Source organism: Mus musculus, chromosome 15, assembly GCF_000001635.26.
Source record: "Mus musculus strain C57BL/6J chromosome 15, GRCm38.p6 C57BL/6J".
In the NCBI taxonomy this organism is placed as follows: Eukaryota; Metazoa; Chordata; class Mammalia; order Rodentia; family Muridae; genus Mus; species Mus musculus.
The window spans coordinates 3723936-3747637 of NC_000081.6; the positions used below are offsets into that span (position 1 = coordinate 3723936).

The 23702-nt window shown below is 39.1% G+C and overlaps 1 pseudogene; it reads right to left on the reverse strand.

Annotated features, from left to right (window-relative positions):
• On the reverse strand, nucleotides 21754-22957 carry Gm4823 (predicted gene 4823; annotated as a pseudogene).

Consider the following 23702-nt stretch of genomic DNA (forward strand, 5'->3'; position numbering starts at 1 on the left):
GACAAGACAATTCATGAGGCATGTGGATCTTCTAAACTATTGATTTACTCATTTAGTTCTTCTCATTGCATTAATGTGACATAGTCCACAAATGGAATAGCAATTAAAATAATAAGTAATAGTTGTGGGTCAACTTCTGCCCTATTTTCATGTGTTAGAACTTAGTTATAAAATACATATATTAACATATATTCAGATTTTTAGAAAGTAATTAGGATTACATGACATCATGCAGGTGGGTCCCATCATGCCTTGTTTGCCTTATGTTTTTATTTTATCTTATTTTATTTCATTTTATTATTGATTTCAGATGGCTATTTGTCTTCTAATGAAAGAGTTAGAGAGACAGACAGACAACACACGGTGGGGGGGGGGTTGGGTAGGAGGAGAGGTGGGAAGGGGAAAACTGTAATAATAATACATCATATGAAAAAATTTTTCCAATTAAAAATAGAAAAAATATAATACTTATAACTTAGCCAGAAATTAGAAGAGGATAAGGAAGAGGAAGAAGAGGAAGGAGCTATAGGAGAAGAAGAAGAACACAGAGAAAGATAAAGAAGAGACAATGGGACAGATAAAGTGGACCTGGGGAACTGTTCTTATTGCAGTGCCATGCCCTCAGAATGTCATTGGGGAGTGTGGAGGTCCCCACTAAATGCTAATGTCATGCTCTTGAACTTGCCAGATGCCAGAACTGAGATCTAAGTAAGTCTTTATTGTTTATAAATTTTCTGGTCTCTGGTGTTCAATCACAGCAACAGAAATACACTGACAATACCATTGGGCTCTGTGTGTGTGTGTATGTTTTCATAGGTGTCCTCTTCTAATTTAAACTTTTAATTTTCTTATTTCCCATGTGACTGACTCTTGTATTTATATCATTTCCTCTCTTCCCTTTCTCCCTTCACTCTTTCCATATTTCTCAGTCTCTTAAAACCATGACCTCTTTTCTAATTATTTTTGGGGGTTTTAAGAAACTAATAGATTGATCTCCAGAATGATCATGGACAAAGAGTTTGGGTATATTACAAATAGAAATGGGGCCCAAAGGAGAATGACATTTAGATGCATAAAATAGCCATCTATAAACCTATGAAGAGCTACTACCATGTATAACCATGTGTGCATAGCAGTCCACTACAGGTCTGAGCATGTGACTTCATACATGCTTAACAGCTCAACCATAGATCTAGAAGATAGCCTGTATAAATTATAGAAAATCCTCTAAGTCATAATTTCAGCTATTTATGGCTATTGACAACAATGTACTGTAGATATTTTAAATCTCTACTCATTTTTATCAATAGCTAAGCGAAACTCATTTTCTCCCCAAATCCAAACTCGGCTTAGAATGTCTCATATCCTGAATCTTCTAGGCAGTCTTGGGCAATATGTCAGACTGATCCCATCAGATAAAATGTCCTCACCATGATGGGATTGTGGCATAGTACTTTCAAATGTCATCTGTTGTTGTGGGAAACTCTGTGGTATCTCTGTTCAGTACATTCCTTTTAGTTGACTACTTTTCATTGGGCTGGACTCGGACCAGTGTTTTCCACTTGGCTGAGAGATGATTTGCATGAGTTACACTGTGCTCTGACCTTGGAATCCCTTAGTCTAGAAAGCCAAGTGGCTTTCCTGTCACTTTCTGCTCTGTTGCTCCTGCCATCATTGTACCCACAGGAAGATATTAATACCAGAATAAACTTTTGGAAACCTCAATTTGTAAAATAAGCAATAAAAGCCCAGTCCTTTCCCCTGAATTTGGAGAAGATAGCTGAGTAAACTATGGTCTGGGTGACGTTTTCTTGACTTTTAGGAGACCTTGAATTACCCAGTTTATCTTGCACCTTTATAAACTCTGCTTAAGGGCACTTTTGTGAATTTCTATATATTTTTAGATTAGGAGGATTGTCTTTCTCCTTTGTGTTGAAGTTCTCTGCTCTTAAATGTCATAGTCCACTTTTGGGTGCAGAGAAAATAAAGGTGGTCCATTCATTCAGTGAGCAAATATTTATTGAATGTCCATGATGGATCAAGCTCTACTCTAGACACCATGTTGACTCATCAGTTTCGCACTACCATAATGAAGTATTTGAGGTAACTAACTTATAAATACATAATGCTTACTTTGGTTCATATTTTGGAGATTCCCCTGGCCTCTGCCAAGGGAAGCAAATAATGGTAAAAATCTACTGGGACCCAAATGTACATCTGCAAAAAGAAGAAGAGAAATAGATGACTGACATCTCATTCTCAGAGACCTGGGGAGACCTCCCACGAGGCTCTACCTCTGAAAGGATTGTAAATATCCTTTGAGTACAGGTCTTGGATTAAGTTATCACCACATAATTCTTTGGGAGACACTAATCGAAACACTAGCACTATGTATGCTATATCCAGTCAAGGTCAAACAGCCCTTATCCTCAGGATCATATGCCCTAGAGGGAGAGACAAGCAGTAAATGAGTAAGTCCCCTAAATGATGTGTCTGCACGGTGTGATAAGATTTTTGTAAGACAACAACACAGAGTTAAACATGTTACCCATGGGGAAGAATTCCTATTTGGTTTACTAAGGAGAGCTTCTTTAGGGAAATTATTTTAAGACTTAGAAAGAAAGGTGCAAAGGGGAACAGAAGAAACTTCCTTGTACTAGAAGTAAGCATGAGGATAGGTCCTGATGTGGCCCTTGTCTGTGAAGATTCACCCTGGCTCCCCTGAGAAGGGCTTCCCTAGCTTCTCAAGTATAAACAGTAGTTCTGGCAGGCAACTACATATTCCTATCCAGGAAAGCAGGAGGCAGCCTTCAGAGTAAGTCTTTATAAAGAATGTTTTCCCATCTCACTGGAGGTGAGATCTGCCCATTAAGTGATTTATGAAGGATTCCTGGCCATATGCGTGGGCTGGTGTAAAGCTTTCTATTCACAGTAGCACGTGCATTAGGACTGCCACTTGGGGCAATCTGTTTACCAGGATGAAAACTGAGTCCAAATGTCCTCTTAGACTTCTATATATTTCTTATTTAAGCACAAAGAATTTCCTGTTATTCTTGCCTTTGTAATAAATGCATCAAGGTATGTTTGTTTGCTTGCTTGTTTTTTGAAATGAGCATTTTCCCAACAAAAGAAAAGGAGGCATCTGTTTGGTGTTTTCACTGTGGAACATAAGACAATATAGTGGCAGTGCTTAGTTTGGTTTGGTTTCCCTCATCTTGATTTCCTTTTGAGAGCAGATTATTTGAACACCAAAAGTCATGTTTTTATACTTGTTTGGTGGCATTTTGACTAGAGCTTAAAAAAACCAACCAAATAAATAAATTTAAGCATACTCTCATAAAGAGCTAAAATAGTCCTATGCTAATTCTTTTTTCTTTTCAAAATAGTTCTTCTTGGAGCTCAAAAAACAGCCTGGCAGATAGATCTAATTTGGAGGTATTTTTAAAGCAGAAGTCAACAGTTTCTTTCTTCACCAACATTAGTTACAGAGTGTGAGGAAGGACAAACCTTTCCAAGCTCGACAAGACAAGGCAAGCCAGTAAGAGAGTTTGCCTAACATCTCACACAAATAGTTTTTTCATAATTGTTTTACAGTTCTCCAGAAAAGGATCTGCCAGAGCTTTCGCACTGTTTGTGATGGCATGTGACTGGAGATACACACATACTTTATAGAGGGAAGCTATGTGGCCAAGAAGAAATGCTCCCTCTGTTGCCACGGAGCTACTTTGATATTGTCCACCACACCCAACAGTTAACTGAATTAATATTCACCAAGCATTGAGACAATGCCAGGCCCATATTCTGTCTTCTATCAATTCTTGCAATGTGAAATGAAAAAGAGTTAAGTGAGGAAATGAGAATGAGGCAAAGAATAGAAGCAAGCACGGAGAAACTATAAAGAAAACTGAAATGTTCAGATTTGTATTACAAATAAAATTTTTCTCGAGACAACCGGCCACCTTCCTGGTGAGTGCACAGGGATCCACCAGCCCTAGAGGTTTGTGCCTCAGGCCCCGGAGGCGGGAGTCTCCTTGGCTCCAGAACTCCGTGGAGCGCAGGCTGCACGGGTGAAGGTGTGGAATACAGAGGCGAGCCATTTCTGGAACAGGCGAGAGCCACAGAGCTTCTGAGGCGGTGCCATCTTCGGCTACAGACAACCGGACACCTTCCTGGCCAAAGCAACACAGCTTCTGGGAAAGATCCTGTTTTGGGCCTTCATCTTCAGCCAGGAGGAGGTCCAAATACCAGATAACTGTGCACATTCCCTGAAAGAGGAGAGCTTGCCTGCAGAGACTGCTCTGACCACTGAAACTCAGAGGAGAGAGCTAGTCTCCCACGTCTGCTGATAGAGGGTAACAAAATCAACAGAGGAACAATCTCTAAACAAAGACAACTATAACAACTAACTCCAGAGATTGCCAGATGGCGAAAGGTAAACGTTAGAATCCTACTAACAGGAACCAAGACCACTTGCCATCATCAGAACCCAGCACTCCCACTTCGCCCAGTCCAGGACATCCTAACACACCTGAAAAGGTAGACCTGGATTTAAAAGCATTTCTCATGATGATGGTAGAGGACATAAAGAAGGAATTTAATAACTCACTTAAAGAAATACAGGAGAACACTGCTAAAGAGTTACAAGTCCTTAAAGAAAAACAGGAAAACACAACCAAACAGGTAGAAGTCCTTATAGAAAAACAGGAAAACACATCCAAACAGGTGATAGAAATGAACAAAACCATACTAGACCTAAAAAGGGAAGTAGACACAATAAAGAAAACCCAAAGTGAGGCAACGCTGGAGATAGAAACCCTAGGAAAGAAATCTGGAACCATAGATGCCAACATTAGCAACAGAATACAAGAGATGGAAGAGAGAATCTCAGGTGCAGAAGATTCCACAGAGAACATCGGCACAACAATCAAAGAAAATGGAAAATGCAAAAAGATCCTAACTCAAAACATCCAGGAAATCCAGGACACAATGAGAAGACCAAACCTACGCATAATAGGAGTGGATGAGAATGAAGATTTTCAACTCAAAGGACCAGCAAACATCTTCAACAAAATTATTGAAGAAAACTTCACAAATCTAAAGAAAGAGATGCCCATGAACATACAAGAAGCCTACAGAACTCCTAATAGACTGGACCAGAAAAGAAATTCCTCCCGACACATAATAATCAGAACATCAAATGCACTAAATAAAGATAGAATACTAAAAGCAGTAAGGGAAAAAGGTCAAGTAACATATAAAGGCAAGCCTATCAGAATTACACCAGATTTTTCACCAGAGACTATGAAAGCCAGAAGAGCTTGGACAGATGTTATACAGACACTAAGAGAACAAAAATTCCAGCCCAGACTACTATACCCAGCCAAACTCTCAATTACCATAGATGGGGAAACCAAAGTATTCCACGACAAAACTAAATTCACCCAGTATCTCTCCACGAATCCAGCCCTTCAAAGGATAATAACAGAAAAAAACCAATACAAGGACAGGAACCATGCCCTAGAAAAAACAAGAAGATAATCCCTCAACAAAACTAAAAGAAGACAGCCACAAGAACAGAATTCCAACTTTAACAACAAAAATAACAGGAAGCAACAATTACTTTTCCTTAATATCTCTTAATATCAATGGTCTCAACTCCCCAATAAAAAGACATAGACTAATAGACTGGCTACACAAACAGGACCCAACATTCTGCTGCTTACAGGAAACCAATCTCAGGGAAAAAGACAGACACTACCTCAGAGTGAAAGGCTGGAAAACAATTTTCCAAGCAAATGGTCTGAAGAAACAACCTGGAGTAGCCATTTTAATATCGGATAAAATCGACTTCCAACCCAAAGTTATCAAAAAAGACAAGGAGGGACACTTCATACTCATCAAAGGTAAAATCCTCCAAGAGGAACCCACAATTCTGAATATCTAAGCTCCAAATGCAAGGGAAGCCACATCATTAAAGACACTTTAGTAAAGCTCAAAGCACACGTTGCACCTCACACAATAATAGTGGGAGACTTCAACACACCACTTTCATCAATGGACAGATCCTGGAAACAGAAACTAAACAGGGACACAGTGAAACTAACAGGAGTTATGAAACAAATGGACCTGACAGATATCTACAGAACATTTTATCCTAAAACAAAAGGATATACCTTCTTCTCAGCACCTCACGGGACCTTCTCCAAAATTGACCATATAATTGGTCACAAAACAGGCCTCAACAGATACAAAAATATTGAGATTGTCCCATGTATCCTATCAGACCACCATGGCCTAAGACTGATCTTCAATAACAACATAAATAATGGAAAGCCAACATTCACGTGGAAACTGAACAACACTCTTCTCAATGATACCTTGGTCAAGGAAGGAATAAAGAAAGAAATTAAAGACTTTTTAGAGTTTAATGAAAATGAAGCCACAACATACCCAAACCTATGGGACACAATGAAAGCATTTCTAAGAGAGAAACTCATAGCTCTGAGTGCCTCCAAGAAGAAACGGGAGAGAGCACATACTAGCAGCATGACAACACATCTAAAAGCTCTAGATAAAAAGGAAGCAAATTCACCCAAGAGGAGTAGACAGCAGGAAATAATCAAACTCAGGGGTGAAATCAACCAAGTGGAAACAAGAAGAAGTATTCAAAGAATTAACCAAACGAGGAGTTGGTTCTTTGAGAAAATCAAGAAGATAGATAAACCCTTAGCTAGACTCACTAAAGGGCACAGGGACAAAATCCTAATTAACAAAATCAGAAATGAAAAGGGAGACATAACAACAGATCCTGAAGAAATCCTAAACACCATCAAATCCTTCTACAAAAGGCTATACTCAACAAAACTGGAAAACCTGGATGAAATGGACAAATTTCTGGACAGATACCAGGTACCAAAGTTGAATCAGGATCAAGTTGACCATCTAAACAGTCCCATATCACCTAAAAAATAGAAGTAGTTATTAATAGTCTCCCAGCCAAAAAAAGCCCAGGACCAGACGGGTTTAGTGCAGAGTTCTATCAGACCTTCAAAGAAGATCTAATTCCAGTTCTGCACAAACTATTTCACAAAAGAGAAGTAGAAGGTACTCTACCCAACTCATTTTATGAAGCCACTATTACTCTGATACCTAAACCACAGAAAGACCCAACAAAGATAGAGAACTTCAGACCAATTTCTCTTATGAATATCGATGCAAAAATCCTCAATAAAATTCTCGCTAACCGAATCCAAGAACATATTAAAGCAATCATCCATCCTGACCAAGTAGGTTTTATTCCAGGGATGAAGGGATGGTTTAATATACAAAAATCCATCAATGTAATCCATTATATAAACAAACTCAAAGACAAAAACCACATGATCATCTCGTTAGATGCAGAAAAAGCATTTGACAAGATCCAACACCCATTCATGATAAAAGTTTTGGAAAGATCAAGAATTCAAGGCCCATACCTAAACATGATAAAAGCATTCTACAGCAAACCAGTAGCCAACATCAAAGTAAATGGAGAGAAGCTGGAAGCAATCCCACTAAAATCAGGGACTAGACAAGGCTGCCCACTTTCTCCCTACCTTTTCAACATAGTACATGAAGTATTAGCCAGAGCAATTCGACAACAAAAGGAGATCAAGGGGATACAAATTGGAAAAGAGGAAGTCAAAATAACACTTTTTGCAGATGATATGATAGTATATGTAAGTGACCCTAAAAATTCTACCAGAGAACTCCTAAACCTGATAAACAGCTTCGGTGAAGTAGCTGGATATACAATAAACTCAAACAAGTCAATGGCCTTTCTCTATAAAAAGAATAAACAGGCTGAGAAAGAAATTAGGGAAACAACACCCTTCTCAATAGTCACAAATAATATAAAATATCTTGGCGTGACTCTACCTAAGGAAGTGAAAGATCTGTATGATAAAAACTTCAAATCTCTGAAGAAAGAAATTAAAGAAGATCTCAGAAGATGCAAAGATCTCCCATGCTCATGGATTGGCAGGATCAACATTGTAAAAATGGCTATCTTGCCAAAAGCAATCTACAGATTCAATGCAATCCCCATCAAAATTCCAACTCAATTCTTCAACGAATTGGAAGGAGCAATTTGCAAATTCATCTGGAATAACAAAAAACCTAGGATAGCAAAAAGTCTTCTCAAGGATAAAAGAACCTCTGGTGGAATCACCATGCCTGACCTAAAGCTTTACTACAGAGCAATTGTGATAAAAACTGCATGGTACTGGTATAGAAACAGACAAGTAGACCAATGGAATAGAATTGAAGACCCAGAAATGAACCCACACACCTATGGTCACTTGATCTTCGACAAGGGAGCTAAAACCATCCAGTGGAAGAAAGACAGCATTTTCAACAATTGGTGCTGGCACAACTGGTTGTTATCATATAGAAGAATGCGAATCGATCCATAGTTATCTCCTTGTACTAAGGTCAAATCTAAGTGGATCAAGGAACTTCACATAAAACCAGAGACACTGAAACTTATAGAGGAGAAAGTGGGGAAAAGCCTTGAAGATATGGGCACAGGGGAAAAATTCCTGAATAGAACAGCAATGGCTTGTGCTGTAAGATCGAGAATTGACAAATGGGACCTCATGAATCTCCAAAGCTTCTGCAAGTCAAAAGACACCGTCAGTAAGACAAAAAGACCACCAACAGATTGGGAAAGGATCTTTACCTATCCTAAATCAGATAGGGGACTAATATCCAACATATATAAAGAACTCAAGAAGGTAGACTTCAGAAAATCAAATAACCCCATTAAAAAATGGGGCTCAGAACTGAACAAAGAATTCTCACCTGAGGAATACCGAATGGCAGAGAAGCACCTGAAAAAATGTTCAACATCCTTAATCATCAGGGAAATGCAAATCAAAACAACCCTGAGATTCCACCTCACACGAGTCAGAATGGCTAAGATCAAAAATTCAGGTGACAGCAGATGCTGGCGTGGATGTGGAGAAAGAGGAACACTCCTCCATTGTTGGTGGGATTGCAGGCTTGTACAACCACTCTGGAAATCAGTCTGGCGGTTCCTCAGAAAATTGGACATAGTACTACCGGAGGATCCCGCAATACCTCTCCTGGGCATATATCCAGAAGATGCCCCAACGGGTAAGAAGGACACATGCTCCCCGATGTTCATAGCAGCCTTATTTATAATAGCCAGAAGCTGGAAAGAACCCAGATGCCCCTCAACAGAGGAATGGATACAGAAAATGTGGTACATCTACACAATGGAGTACTATTCAGCTATTAAAAAGAATGAATTTATGAAATTCCTAGCCAAATGGATGGACCTGGAGGGCATCATCCTGAGTGAGGTAACACATTCACAAAGGAACTCACACAATATGTACTCACTGATAAGTGGATATTAGCCCAAAACCTAGGATACCCAAGATATAAGATACAATTTCCTATACACATGAAAGTCAAGAAAAATGCAGACTGAAGTGTGGACACTATGCCCCTTCTTAGAAGTGGGAACAAAACACCCATGGAAGGAGTTACAGAGACAACGTTTGGAGCTGAGATGAAAGGATGGACCATGTAGAGACTGCCATATCTAGTGATGCACCCCATAATCAGCATCCAAACGCTGACACCATTGCATACACTAGCAAGATTTTATTAAAAGGACCCAGATGTAGCTGTCTCTTGTGAGACTATGCTGGGGCCTAGCAAACACAGAAGTGGATGCTCACAGTCAGCTAATGGATGGATCACAGGGCTCCCAATGGAGGAGCTAGAGAAAGTAGCCAAGGAGCTAAAGGGATCTGCAACCCTATAGGTGGAACAACATTATGAACTAACCAGTACCCTGGAGCTCTTGACTCTAGCTGCATATGTATCAAAAGATGGCCTAGTCGGCCATCACTGGAAAGAGAGGCCCATTGGACTTGCAAACTTTATATGCCCCAGTACAGGGGAACGCCAGGGCCAAAAAGGGGGAGTGGGTGGGTAGGGGGGACTTTTGGTATAGCATTGGAAATGTAAATGAGCTAAATACCTAATAAAAAATGGAAAAAAAATAAAATAAAAAAATTTTTTCTCATATATTTTTATAATCTACAGGAACGATTCCCAAGTTCAGTGGGGACCAACAGTGCTTCCCAGGTAATTTCTACAGAAACCAGAGTGTGATTAAATTTCAAGAGTTTATAGATTATAAATTCTACCAACTGTTCCTCTGAAATATACTGTATCCATAATAGTAAGTGTAAAAGTAAAAGTAAAGTGCTCTTGGTTTTGGCTATTAAGTTGTAACCACTACAGTAGCCATGCTATGCTGTGCAGAAAAGAAAATAAGCAATAGGTTGTACAAGAATAAAATATGTAAAAAGAAGCAAGCTAACAAGAGGAGCCTCATGCTAGCACAGCATCTTCTTGCTGGGCATCTCTGGACAAATAGAATCGAGGAACTTGAGGAAGGTGATGGAATTGGATCCCCAATCAAGAGATGTTTCAGAGCATGGGACCTATTGTGTAGTATTTCCTTCCAAGAGTAAAAGCTCCTTAAGATACAGGTTATTGAAAGTCAAACACAGAATGGTCTAATAGAAGGTGAAATGATAGAATGTTCCAAGGAGAAATGAAAATGACAGATTGTTTTAAGAGGCAGTGAACCCTTCCATCCCAGAGGAAAGGACATTATGTTCAGGAAGTAAACAATTACATAGCTACAAGAAGTTTCTGAAAATGGCCAGATTCACTAGGATCCTCCTCTCCAATCATATAGAAACAGAAAGGACTGCTGAGAGACACTGCCAGGCAAGCTGATCTCCTTGGAACATTACTAGCTAAGCTGCCTGGACAAATGCACTGTCCAACCTGCTGAGGCTTCCTATACAGCATGTTCCAGCTTCCTGGCTTTTGTGAGCCATAACCCATGTTGGGGTAGAGGTGGTGATATAGTTGTCTTTGCATCATTTCTGTTCCAGTAAGTAAACTCTCACCCACATTTTTGTATGTAACCCCAGTAAAACTCACTAGTTCACCAGGTTGAATTTGAATAGTGTTTCTATTTAAGGTGTATAGATGTTTATTCCCATTTCCCCAGAAAAAAAGTCATGTGACAGGGCCCCAAACATCTACATAAATCCTCCTTAACATTACACACAGCAACAGGGAGTTCAGAAAGGCCATGTAGCCTAGGCAAATAAAATTATACTATTGCAAAGTTATTCTGTTTCTGACCTTCAAAGTATAAAGGGCAAAATGGTACAATATTTACTCTATGTAGCCTTGGATAAGTTAAAGCTTATATTAATCCCCAAGAAACCACTAAAGGCAATAGTCAATAAGAGAAATAAAACACACACACACACAAATCATATAATAAACACTAAAGAAGTCAGAAAAGGAATAAAACAGCAAGCAAAAAAATATAGATAAAACAAATATCTAGATATTAACATAAGCCGAATTGCATCAATAATAATATGAAGAGGTAGTGATTGTTGAGTAGGATAGAGAAGATGAATAAACCTAACTATGTTTTCCTTTGAAGAGACGTGCTCTAAATCGAAAGACACAAATAATCTGAAAGCATGAAATAACTGGGTCATTATATTAATATCAGACAGAGTAAACACAAAGGCTGAGACTTGAAAAATGATAGAAGATAATTTAGTAATTAAATGGACTCATCTGGGAGAGTCAGTATCATAATTATGTGTGTGCACAGACAACATAATTCTCTAATTTGTAGAGTAAAAGTGGAAATATGTCCAGAAAAAATAGTCAAATTTATTATTGTACTTAAGAATTTTAATAATGATTTCAAATAAAAGCAATTAAACATAATTCACTATAAATGTAGGCAAATAGAAATGCACTATGAGCCAGTTTTATTTAACTGACATTTATAATTGCAGAGTATGTAGTATGTTTAATCTCAGCACTTATGAGTTCCAGGCTAGCCTGAGATATATAGTAGGACTTTTCCTCAAAACAACAATAAAGGAAATAAATAAACAAGCTGAAAATCCCCAAATAAACCAGTGACTATACACACACACACACACACACACACACACACACATATATGGGTTACATACTACAGGTATAAAATAGTACTGAAAAATTAATGTTCATTTAGATATTGGAAAGATGTAGCAATGTCCTTTGCTTAGAGATTTACACACTTAATAATATTAAGACATATAGGTTGACTGACAGGTTTAATATTATTTCAATAAAAATCCAGAGATTTTCGTAAACTAGAAATTTCAAAAACATATAGAAAGGGATGAAGTTTCAAATAGCTCAGACATATTTTAAAACAACAAAAAATGAAAACTTATCCTACTTTTAATAACTAGCCATAAGGCTACAAAATTAATGCTAGTGGGAGCAATCAATGGCAGCATCAAGGTCAGTCAGTAGAAAAGAGTTCAGAAATAAACTCATGGTGATCTATTGTTGGATCAACTCCCATATATAATACAAGAAATAGAACTTTAAAGACTAAGCATATGCATAAGAATAATAAATATTTCTACTTTATGTGATGCATGAAAATAAGTTAATTACAAATATGTATTTAAAGGTAAAGGTCAGAATTATGAAAATTCTAAAAGGAAAGTAAAGAAACAACCAATAACCTTTCAGTAGGACAATCTCCTACTGGGATATTAAATACATGAATTCACTTTAAATAAACTAGAAGTGTCACTCTTCTAAAGATACCATCAGAAGAAAAAAATGAAAAGAACATACTTCATTTTAAAACTTTTAAAATGAACTTACTTTTAAGTCAATGGTGAGACAAGAACAATTTTAAACTGTGAAAACGATGTAAGCATACAAGACTTCTACTTGGTCTGCTCCTGTGAAGACACCATATCCTACTCCATCCTAGAGGACCCACTGCACTCAGAGCAGTTGAGCAGTTAAGGACTCTCTGCATTCAGAGCAGTTGAGGAACCTTTGCACTCAGAGCAGATGAGGATCAGATGCACTCGGAGCAGTTGGACAACAGCTTGACTGCTCCACTGAAGACCGAAAAGTCTGAAGGCCTCCCAGGAGATCTACTGCAGCCAGGGCAACAGATAACCATCTTCTCTGTCCCTGTGAAGAGCCCCAGTTGGAAAGCCCCACAGGTGGTCTGATATAGCCAGGCCACAGACTTACTGGGAGACCTGAAGCAACCCAGGGACAAAAGAGAAAGACTCCATACAGTCACCCAGACCAATAAAACACCAGGGACATCCAGATGTTGAAAGGCAAGCACAAGACCATAAGCCAACAGGAGCTAAAGTACATGGGCATCATTAGAACCCAGTTCTCTAACCACAGCAAGCCCTGAATACACCACCACATCTGAAAATCAGAAATCTGTCCTAAAAATCCTGTCTCATGAAGATAATAGAGTCCTTTAAGGAGGCTATCAATAACTCACTGAAAGAAATACAGGAAAACACAGGTAAACAAGTGAAGGAATTGAATAAAGGGATCCAAGACCTAAAAGTGGAAGTAGCAACAATAAGGAAAACACAAATGAAGGCAAATCTGGAAATGGAAAACCTAAGAAAGAGGTCAGGAATTACAGATGTAAGTACTACCAACAGAATACAAGAGAGAGAAGAGAGAATCTCAGGTGTAAAAGATACAGTAGAAGAGATTGACACAATTGTCAAAGAAAATTCAAAACATAAAAAACTCTTAACCCAAAGCATCCTGGGCATTCAGGACACAATGAGAAGACCAAATCTAAGAGTAATTGGAATAGAGGAGAACAAAGATTCTCAGCTCAAAGGACTTTATGTCTTCAACAAAATCACAGAAGAAAACTTCCCCAACCTAAAGAAAGAGATGGCCATAAAGGTACAAGAAGCCTATAGAACACCAAATAAATGAGATCAGAAAAGAAAATCCTCTCATCACATAAATATCAAAACACTAAATACACAGAGCAAAGAAAGAATAGTAAAAGCTGCAAGCGAAAAAGGCTAAGGAACATACAAAGGTAGACATTCAGAATTACACCAGGCTTCTCAACAGAGACTATGAAAGCTAGAAGAGCCTGGTCAGAGGTCATGCAGACGCTAAGAGAACACAAATGCTAGCCCAGGCTATTATCCCAGCAAAACTGTCAATCAACATAGTTGGAGAAACCAAAATATTCCAGGACAAAACTAAATTCAAACAGTATCTATCTACCAACCCAGCACTACAGAGGATCCTAGAAAGAAAACCCCAACACAAGGAAGCTACATGCACCAAGGAAAGGACAAGAAATGAAGCATCTCACAACAAAGCCAAAAGCAGAGAGCCATAAGCACATAAAGCCACATATCAGGAACCAACAGTCATCTCTCTTTAATATTTTCAATATTAATGAACTCAACTCACCTATAAAAAGACATAAGCTTACAGACAGGATAGACAAACAAGATACAGCATTTTCCTGCATACAAGAAACACACTTCAATGACTATCTCAGAGTAAAAGTATAGAAAAAGATCTTCCAAGCAAATGGTCCTAGGAAACAAGCAGGAGTTGCCATCCTAACATCCAATAAAATAGACTTTCAACCAAAAGTTAGCAACGATGATGAAGAAGGACACTTCATATTCATCAAGGGGGAAATCCACCAAGAGAAACTCTCAATTCTGAACATCTATGCCCCTAATGGAAGAGCACCCAAATTCATAAAAGAAACTTTACTAAAACTCAAAATACACATTGAACCTCACACAATAATAGTCAGAGATTTCAACACCTCACTCTCACCAATGGACAGGTCATTGAAACAGAAAGTAAACAGAGACACAGTGAAATTAAGAGAGGTTATGAACCAAATGGATTTAACAGATATCTACAGGACATTTCACCCTAAAACAAAAGAATATACCTCTCAGCAACTCATGATACCTTCTCCAAAATGGACCATATAATTGTTCACAAAGCAACCCTCAAGCAATACAAGAAGATTGAAATAATACCATGCATCCTATCAGATCACCATGGCCTAAGGCTGGTCTTCATTAACAGCAAAAACTTCAGAAAGCCCACATACACATGCATGCTGAACAATGCCCTACTCAATAACAGCTTGGTCAGGGAAGAAATAAAGGAAAAAATTAAAGACTTCCTGGAATTTAATGAAAATGTTGACACATCATACCCAAACTTATGGGACATAATGAAAGCACTACTAAGAGGAAAGTTCATAGCACCAAGTGCCCTGGTAAAGAAACTGGAGAGATCTTAACACTAACAACTTAATAGCACACCTAAGAACTCTAGAACAAAATTAAGCAAACTCACCCAAGAGTAGAAGGCAGGAAATAATCAAGCTCAGGGCCAAAATCAACCAATTAGAAACAAAGAAAACAGTACAAAGAATCAACAAAAACAGAAGTTGGCTATTTGAGAGAATCAACAAGATAGATAAACCCCCAAACAAGCTAACTATAGGGCCTAGAGGCAGTATCCAAATTAACAAAATCAGAAATGAAGAGGGAGAGATAACAACAGAAATGGGGGAAAATTCAAAAAAATCATCAAATCCTACTATAAAAGCCTATATTCAACAAAACTAGAAAATCTAGATGAAATGGATGGTTTTCTACACAGATTCCACATACCAAAGTAAAATCAAGAGCAGGTAAACTATCTAAACAAGTCCCATGTTGCACAAGAAAATAGACATCATTAAACACCTCCCAACCAAACAAAGCCCAGGGCCAGATGGGTTTAGTGAATAATTCTAACAGACCTTCAAAGAAGACCTGATACCAATTTTTCTTAAATTATTCCATAAAATAGAATGAGAAGGAACACTACCTAACTCGTTCTATGACACCACAATTACTCTGATATATAAACCACACAAGGACCCAACCAAAAAAGAGAACTTAAGACCAATCTCACTTATGAATATCAATGCAAAAAACACAATAAAATTATTGCAAACCGAATCCAAGAACACATCAAAACCATCATTCACTGTGATCAAGTAGGTTTTATCCCAGGGATGCAAGGTTGACTTAATATAAGAAAATCCATTGATCTACTTTATAAACAAACTCAAAGAAAAAAAATTCACATGATCATCTCCTTAGATGCAGAACAAGTATTTGACAAAATACAACAGCCCTTCATGTTAAAAGTATTGGAGAGATTGGGAAGTCAAGGCCCATACCCAAACATAATAAAAGTAATTTGCTGCAAACCAACAACCAATATCAAATTAAATGGAGACATACTTGAAGCAATCCTACTGTTATTGGGGACAAGACAAGGATGCCCACACTCACCATATCTATTCAATATAGTACTCAAAGTGCTAGGTAGAATAATAAGATGACAAAAGAAGATCAAAAGGATACAAATGGGCAAAAAAGAAATAAAGGTATCACCATTTGCAGATAATATGATAGTATACATAAGAGACCCCAAAATTTTTACCAGAGAACTTCTTCAGCTGATAAACAACTTCAGCAAAGTGGCTGGATATAAAATTAACTCAAATAAATCAGTAGCCTTCCTTTATATAAAGGATAAACAGGTTGAGAAAGAATTTAGGGAAGCAACTCCCTTCACAATAGCCACAAATAATACAGATTGGGGAAAAAAAAATCTTCAATAACCCCATATGCAATAGAGGACTAATATCCAAAATGTATAAAGAATTCAAGAAGTTAATCACCAAAACAAACAAACAAAAAAAAACCCCAATCAAATAATGGGGTATAGAACTAAACCGAGAATTCACAGCTGAGGAATCTGAAATGGCTGACATGCACCTAAAGAAATGTACAAAGTCCTTAGTGATTAGAGAAATGTAAATCAAAACAACCCTGAGATTCCACCTTACACCAGTCAGAATGGCTAAGATCAAAACCTCAGGTGACAACACATGTTGGTGAGGATGTCGAGAAAGAGGAACACTCCTCCATTGCTAGTGAGATTGCAAATTGGTACAACCACTCTGGAAATCAATCTGGAGGTTCCTCAGAAAATTGGAAATAGATCTACCCAGAGACCCAGCTATATCACTTTTGAGAATATACCCAAAAGTTACCCCACCATGCCATAGGGGCATGTGTTCCACTGTGTTCATAGTGGCCTTATTTGTGATAGCCAGAAGTTGGAAACAACCTAGATGTACCACGGCAGAAGAATGGATACAGAAAATGTGGCTCATTTACACAATGCAATTAAGTTATTAAGAACGAGGGCATCCTGAGTTTTGCAGGCAAGTGGATGGAACTAGAAAATATCATCCAGAGTAAAGTAACTCAGACCCAAAAGGGAGAACATGATTTGGTATTGGGTGAGGGAAATGGACTGAAGCCCTGAGAGCCAGCAGAAAGAATGGAAACAGGCAACCTCAGGAAATAGGAGGTGCAGGGACCCTCCAGAATGCACCAGAGACCTAGGAAGAAAGACACTCTCAGGATTCAAAGGGAGGGACCTTAGATGAAATGCCCAACAGTAGGGAGAGGGAACTTATAGAGCCCACCTCCAACAGGAAGATAGGGCATCAAGTGAGGTATAGGGTTGCCATCCCACAGTCACATCTCTGACTCATAATTGTTCCTGTCTGAAAGAATTACAGGGATGGAAATGGAGAGGAGCCTGATGAAAAGAAAGTCCAGCGACAGGCCCAAAGAGGGATCCAGCTCAAGGGTAGGTCCCAAGGCCTGACAGTATTACTGAGGCTACAGAGCACTCACAAAAGCGACCTATCATGACTGACCTCTGAAAAACCCAACAAGCAGCTGAAAGAGTCAGATGCAGATATTTGCATCCACCCAGTGAACAGAAGCAGCTGACCCCTGTTGTTGAATTAGGGAAAGTCTAGAAGAAGCTGAGGAGGAGGGCGACCCTGTAGTAAGACCAGCAGTCTCAATTAACCTAAACCCCTGAGATCTCTCAGACACTGAACCACCAAATGGGCAGCACACACCAGCTGATATGAGGCACATAACACACATACAGTAGAGGACTTCTGGGTCTGTGATCATTCAGAGATGATACACCTAACCCTCATGAGACTGGAGGTCCCAGGGAGTATAGAGGTCAGGTGGGGTGGGGGGTCAGGACATCCACGTGTAGACAGGGGGTGGGGAGGAGATATGGGATATGGAACAGTCAGAGGGTGAAGGGGGGATAAAATATGGACTTTAAAAAATTAATTAATTAAAAAAGAGAAAAAAGATGTAAGCATATAAACCTGCATTGGCAGTACTCACGTAGGGACCTTCTTGATGTCTTTAACAGTCAGAGAGATGAAACTAAGACGACAATGAGATACCACTATGAACACATAAACTGAAAATGCCAAGCACCAGCGCGTAATCAGAGCTCCTAAGAAGAAAATACACAAACCCATCAAGGTGTGCCTCGTCCTCACAGTAGGCAACATCTGGACACCACCTGGTACCTAGCAAGAGAGGGGAAAGTGAAACACTGATGATTGCACAGCAAAGTTTCCCTGATTGGTCTGTGTCCCGCAACCTTCACGTGCTGGGAAACTTGATCCCAAATGTAAGTCTTCAGAAACAGTAAATGCTCCTTTCACAGAAGTTTCTGACCAAAGAGAATGGGTTTCGGCTCTCACTCTGGCTCTGGCCCTGGCCCTGGCCCTGGCCCTGGCCCTGGCCCTGGCCCTGGCCCTGGCCCTGGCCCTGGCCCTGGCCCTGGCCCTGGACCTGGACCTGGACCTGGACCTGGACCTGGGCCTGGACGTGGCTCTCACTCTCACTCTTGCTCTCACTCTCGCTCTCCCCCACTCCCTTATCAAGTGATATCTTCCGCATGTTATCATATGTTGAGACCATTCTCACAGAGGTGGCTCCTACATCTTGGATATCTTTGCTTCCATTACTGTAAGAACCAATACCACACGATGTCCTTCCCACAGCTCCCAGCCTCATGTATTCTGTTTTAGCAGTGCAAAGGAATGGAGCATCAATTCCACTCAGCAATTTAAACAGAATGAAACAGTTGTACACACTGACTTGACGACTCACAGGAAACTTTGTTCTAAGTGAAGAGAAGTGTGTAAGAGTCTATTGAGTTTTCTATTGGTATAAAAGTAAAAATGTGATTAAACTCCTGTGATAAAAATATTATTAGTTGCCACACATGGAGGCAGAAGGAGTCAATTTATTATTAACACATGTGTAGGAATTTCTGTGAGGTTATGCATATTTTATCTCTTGAGTCATTTTTACATTTGTTTGCATATATAAGTAAAAGGCACTCCACTGCACTCTTAAATTATATTATTTTGTGTAATTTACACTTTCTTAATGTTGATTTAAGCTGGAGATTTGACACTATTGTTTAAGCATATCATCTGGACATGACTCACTGTCTTGTTAGCGTAACTATTTACTATCTATTATAAACAAAGCCGACTTGGACATCTTCCAAAGCTTCAGCCTAGCAGGGAAATGAAAAACCCTCAAATCACAAGGAAGAGTGTTGGGTGAACATTTGAGGAAGAAATTTAAATCACTTTCGTCGTACACTTCAGTTATACCAAGCACTCTACCATTTCTTGAGCACTTGACTCAAGGATCCATATCCAGGAGATGTGAAATATTGTCTGACACTGAAAGAATAATTAAATCTATCCCAAGAGAAACAAAGGTACACCTTGACCTGGCTGTGAGACTACACAGTGTGTAACTGATGAAATGAAAACATAATGTAAGCTTTTGAATAGTGACCACATAAGCCAACAAACGTGGGTGTAGGAAACTGAGATATGCTAAAGGTTTTAGAATTTCTTCATTGAGAGCTGGGAAGGACCAACAGATTAAATTGGAGAAATGTGACCAGTCTTCAGTTTAGCTGCTTTTTGATGGAAAGATGAGAAAATTAATACAGAAATATCCTTGAGATTATCTGCATATCCAGGGAAGGCCTGGTGGGAGGGCATGGCAAGAGGGGATGAGAAGAGGAGTGGCTTGAAAAATCATTTAAGATTTAAGTTAATTGCAACTGGACAATGGGATGAGAGTAAGAAGGAGGTGGCGGTCATCTTGTGGTTTGGGTAAGCTGTGTGGGTATAGTACCAGTTCCTGAGCCCTGCAGTAAGGAGGAGGAGTTTAGTCTAAGGATCACTTGCTTGCAAGTGTTCGCTGCTTCCCTTTTGCTCTTTCATTTTATCTGACAGTGGCAAATTCTCTCTCCATTGACTTGGAGTTGTCCCAGCTTTGCTCTCATTATTAAGTGACTGTTTGAATCCCACCCCAAACCCATTTCCTTTAGCTATTCAATGGCTAATTATCTAAATATTTCCACTGACCAATCTAATGTTCTTCCTTTTCTCTTTCCTGTTACTCCTGCTGATATTGTAAAGCAAAGTCACAGACCTCCCCAGTGATTACAGGGGTTTATCATATACACACAAGAGTGAATGGTTTATACAAATATATAAAATTACCTTAGGTTTTTTTTTTTTTCTAAATACCAAAGGAGCTAGAAGAACGTGGACAGGCACCGTGAAAACTAACAGTCTAGACAACTATTCTTAGAGCATAAGTGAAAACATAACAATGAGAAGTGCTGAAAGACAGACACCTCCTCACACACAAGGTCCTTGTGAAGCAAGCGAAGGGCCACCCTCTGCAGAAACATAGGTTGTACACCACAGAAAAACTGTTGCTCCTAGTAACTGTTGGTAGCCTGAGGCAGGCAAGTAACACTGGTGTACCTGTTTCGAGGAATACAGGGAGGCCTGAACCAAGCTATTCACTGATGATATCTTTGTCACCTCATGCTTTGTCTTAGTTTCCATTTTCATTTCAAGATCTTAGAATACATTGCTGGTTTGGGATTAGAAAATTCATGAGCCAAAGGGACAGAGAGGGTCTACCAGATACATATACACAGTCCCTTGATGCAGATGCAGTTTAACCACCGCCCCTCATACCCTTTGACATTTAGGCTTCCCAGACTCCATAGTTCATGACACATAAAAATCCCTTCAGATCTTGGTGTCATCTCCTTCATGACTTTCTGTGCCCCTCTGTTCAACACTGTGCCCTTTTCGAAGTTTAGAGCTATCTGGAATACACATGGTTTTACTAGGATAAAATGTAGAAAGAACAAATTGTAACCAGTGGAAATAGTTATTCATTGAATAAAAATGAAAATGTGTATGAGGGTAAAGAATTTTTAAATGTGATTTAATATAATTTATAATCTGAGCTGTGAATATTTTCTAAATATATGAAAAATAGATCAAACTATAAAGAATACAAAGGCAACTGCTAAAACTGTATAAAAAGAGAAAATTTAAACTGACTGTGGACTTTGTATATATAAGAATTCCCATATATATAATTTAACTATATATATGTACACATATATATAATTTAAGTATATATATAATATATATAATTTAAGTGCTTCTTGAAGTCATTTTTTGAAGTCATTTTTTGTAACTATACATTTATGTAGGATAATTTCAGAAAGAAAACAAAACTTCAGAAAATGTTTAAGATTCACCTACTAGGTCTCTTATTAATTTTATTTTTGAAATAATTATATTACTGTTTATTGCTTATTTTAATTCTGAATCTACTTAATTTATATGGTGAGAAATAAGTAAATGTATAGCTATAAAGTATCAGATTTTTACTTTCAGAGAAGTACAGCATTAAAAAGCTAAAGAAATTCTATGCATTATTTTATTTGAATCAGAAATATTGGTAAACATTCATTTTTGTATTTTTTTTCTTTTTTTGTGAGTGCAGTGAACTTTATTGATGGTGTGCAAGAGAGTGCTCCCTAGGCCCCTTCTGTTATTATGGGGGTCTGGGGTGGAAATTGTGAAGGAGATGCTCAGTGTTGGGGGCTGAGTTGGGATAGGGACTCCTCAGCAACCGAGGGCCTCTCTCTTGCTCTCAGTGTCCTTGTTGGGGTGGATGGTCCAGGGTTTCTTACTCCTTGGAGGCCGTGTAGGCCATGAGATCCACCATCCTGTTGCTGTAGCCGTAATCATTGTCATACCAGGAAATGAGCTTCACAAAGTTGTCGTTGAGAGCAATGTCAGCCCCAGCATCAAAGGTGGAAGAATGGGAGTTGCTGTTGAAGTAGCAAGAGACAACATGGTCCTCAGTGTAGCTCAGGATGCTCTTCAGTGGGCCCTCTGATACCTGCTTCAGGATCTTCCTGATGCCGTCATACTTGGCAGGTTTCTCCAGGTGGCACATCAGATCCACCACGGACACATTGGGAGTAGGAACACAGAAGGCCATGCCAGTGAGCTTCCTGTTCTGGGATGACCTTGCCCACAGCCTTGGCAGCACCAGTGGATGCAGGGATGATGTTCTGGGCAGCCCCATGGCCATCACACCACAGCTTTCCAGAGAGGCCATCCATAGTCTTCTGAGTGGCAGTGATGGCATGAACCGTGGTCATGAGCCCTTCCACTATGCCAAAGTTGTCATGAATGACCTTGGCCAGGGTGGCTAAGCAGTTGGTGGTACAGGATGCATTGCTGACAATCTTGAGTGAGTTGTCATATTTCTTGTGGTTCACACCCATCACAAACATAGGTACATGATGACCCGTTTGGCTCCAACCTTTAAGTGGGCCCCATCCTTCTCCATGGTGGTAAAGACACCAGTAGACTCCACGACATACTCAGCACTGGCATCACCCCATTTGATGTTAGCGGGATCTCGCTCCTGGAAGATGGTGATGGGTTTCCTGTTGATAACAAGTTTTCCATTCTTGGCCTTGACTGTGCCGTTGAATTTGCCATGGGTGGAGTCATACTGGAACATGTAGACCATGTAGTTGAGGTCAATGAAAGGGTCATTGATGACAACAATCTCCACTTTGCCATGTGAAGAGCAGATGACAGCTCTGGTGACCAGGCGCCCAATATGACCAAATCCGTTCACACTGACCTTCACCATTCATCTTCGGGACGAGGCTGGCACTGCACAAGAAGATGCAGCTGTCTCTGGAACAGGGAGGAGAAGTTGTGTATGTGATAGTGGTACTCGAGTGCAAGCATACATGTACTGAATTCCTGATTTTGAATATCATCCTGTAATAGAACTCTCTGTAAAAGAAAAGAAGCTTACTTCCTCAGAAAAACAGTTAATTCCAGACCAGGAGCAGAAAAAAGGGTAGCGTATGTTAATTTAAAACCAATAAAGTTCTTAAAGACTAATGGGGCTTTGTCTAAAGGACTAGGGATTATTCTTTTAGAGGTTTCTCTTGACTCAGTTTGATGTCCATCAGTCTATTATGACACTTAAAAGCATAGAAATACAGCAGAAGTAATTTTGAGAAAAGCTTTTGTCAGTAAGTGGGATCATCCATCTTTCCATCTATAATACAATAATTTATCTACTTAGACTTATAGTCAAAGGACGCTAAAGTGTGGGTGTGGCACTGTGGAGATGTAGAGCATTTACAGTTAAGGTATTATTTATAGATTATTTGCTAAACATATAAAAGAGGATGTATACATTTTGCATAAGAGGATTAAAGGTTATCAGTTTGAGAAAAATCATCAAACTATTGTTTATTTCATAGTTTAACCTGATAGTTCATGCTCTACGGTCTGATGCCACCCATATTCAATCTCTCTTGTATGTTAATCTTGACAGAAAATTTCACCCTGAATCCAAGCTCATGAAAGAAATTACTGGACACTTTGCAAGAGAATA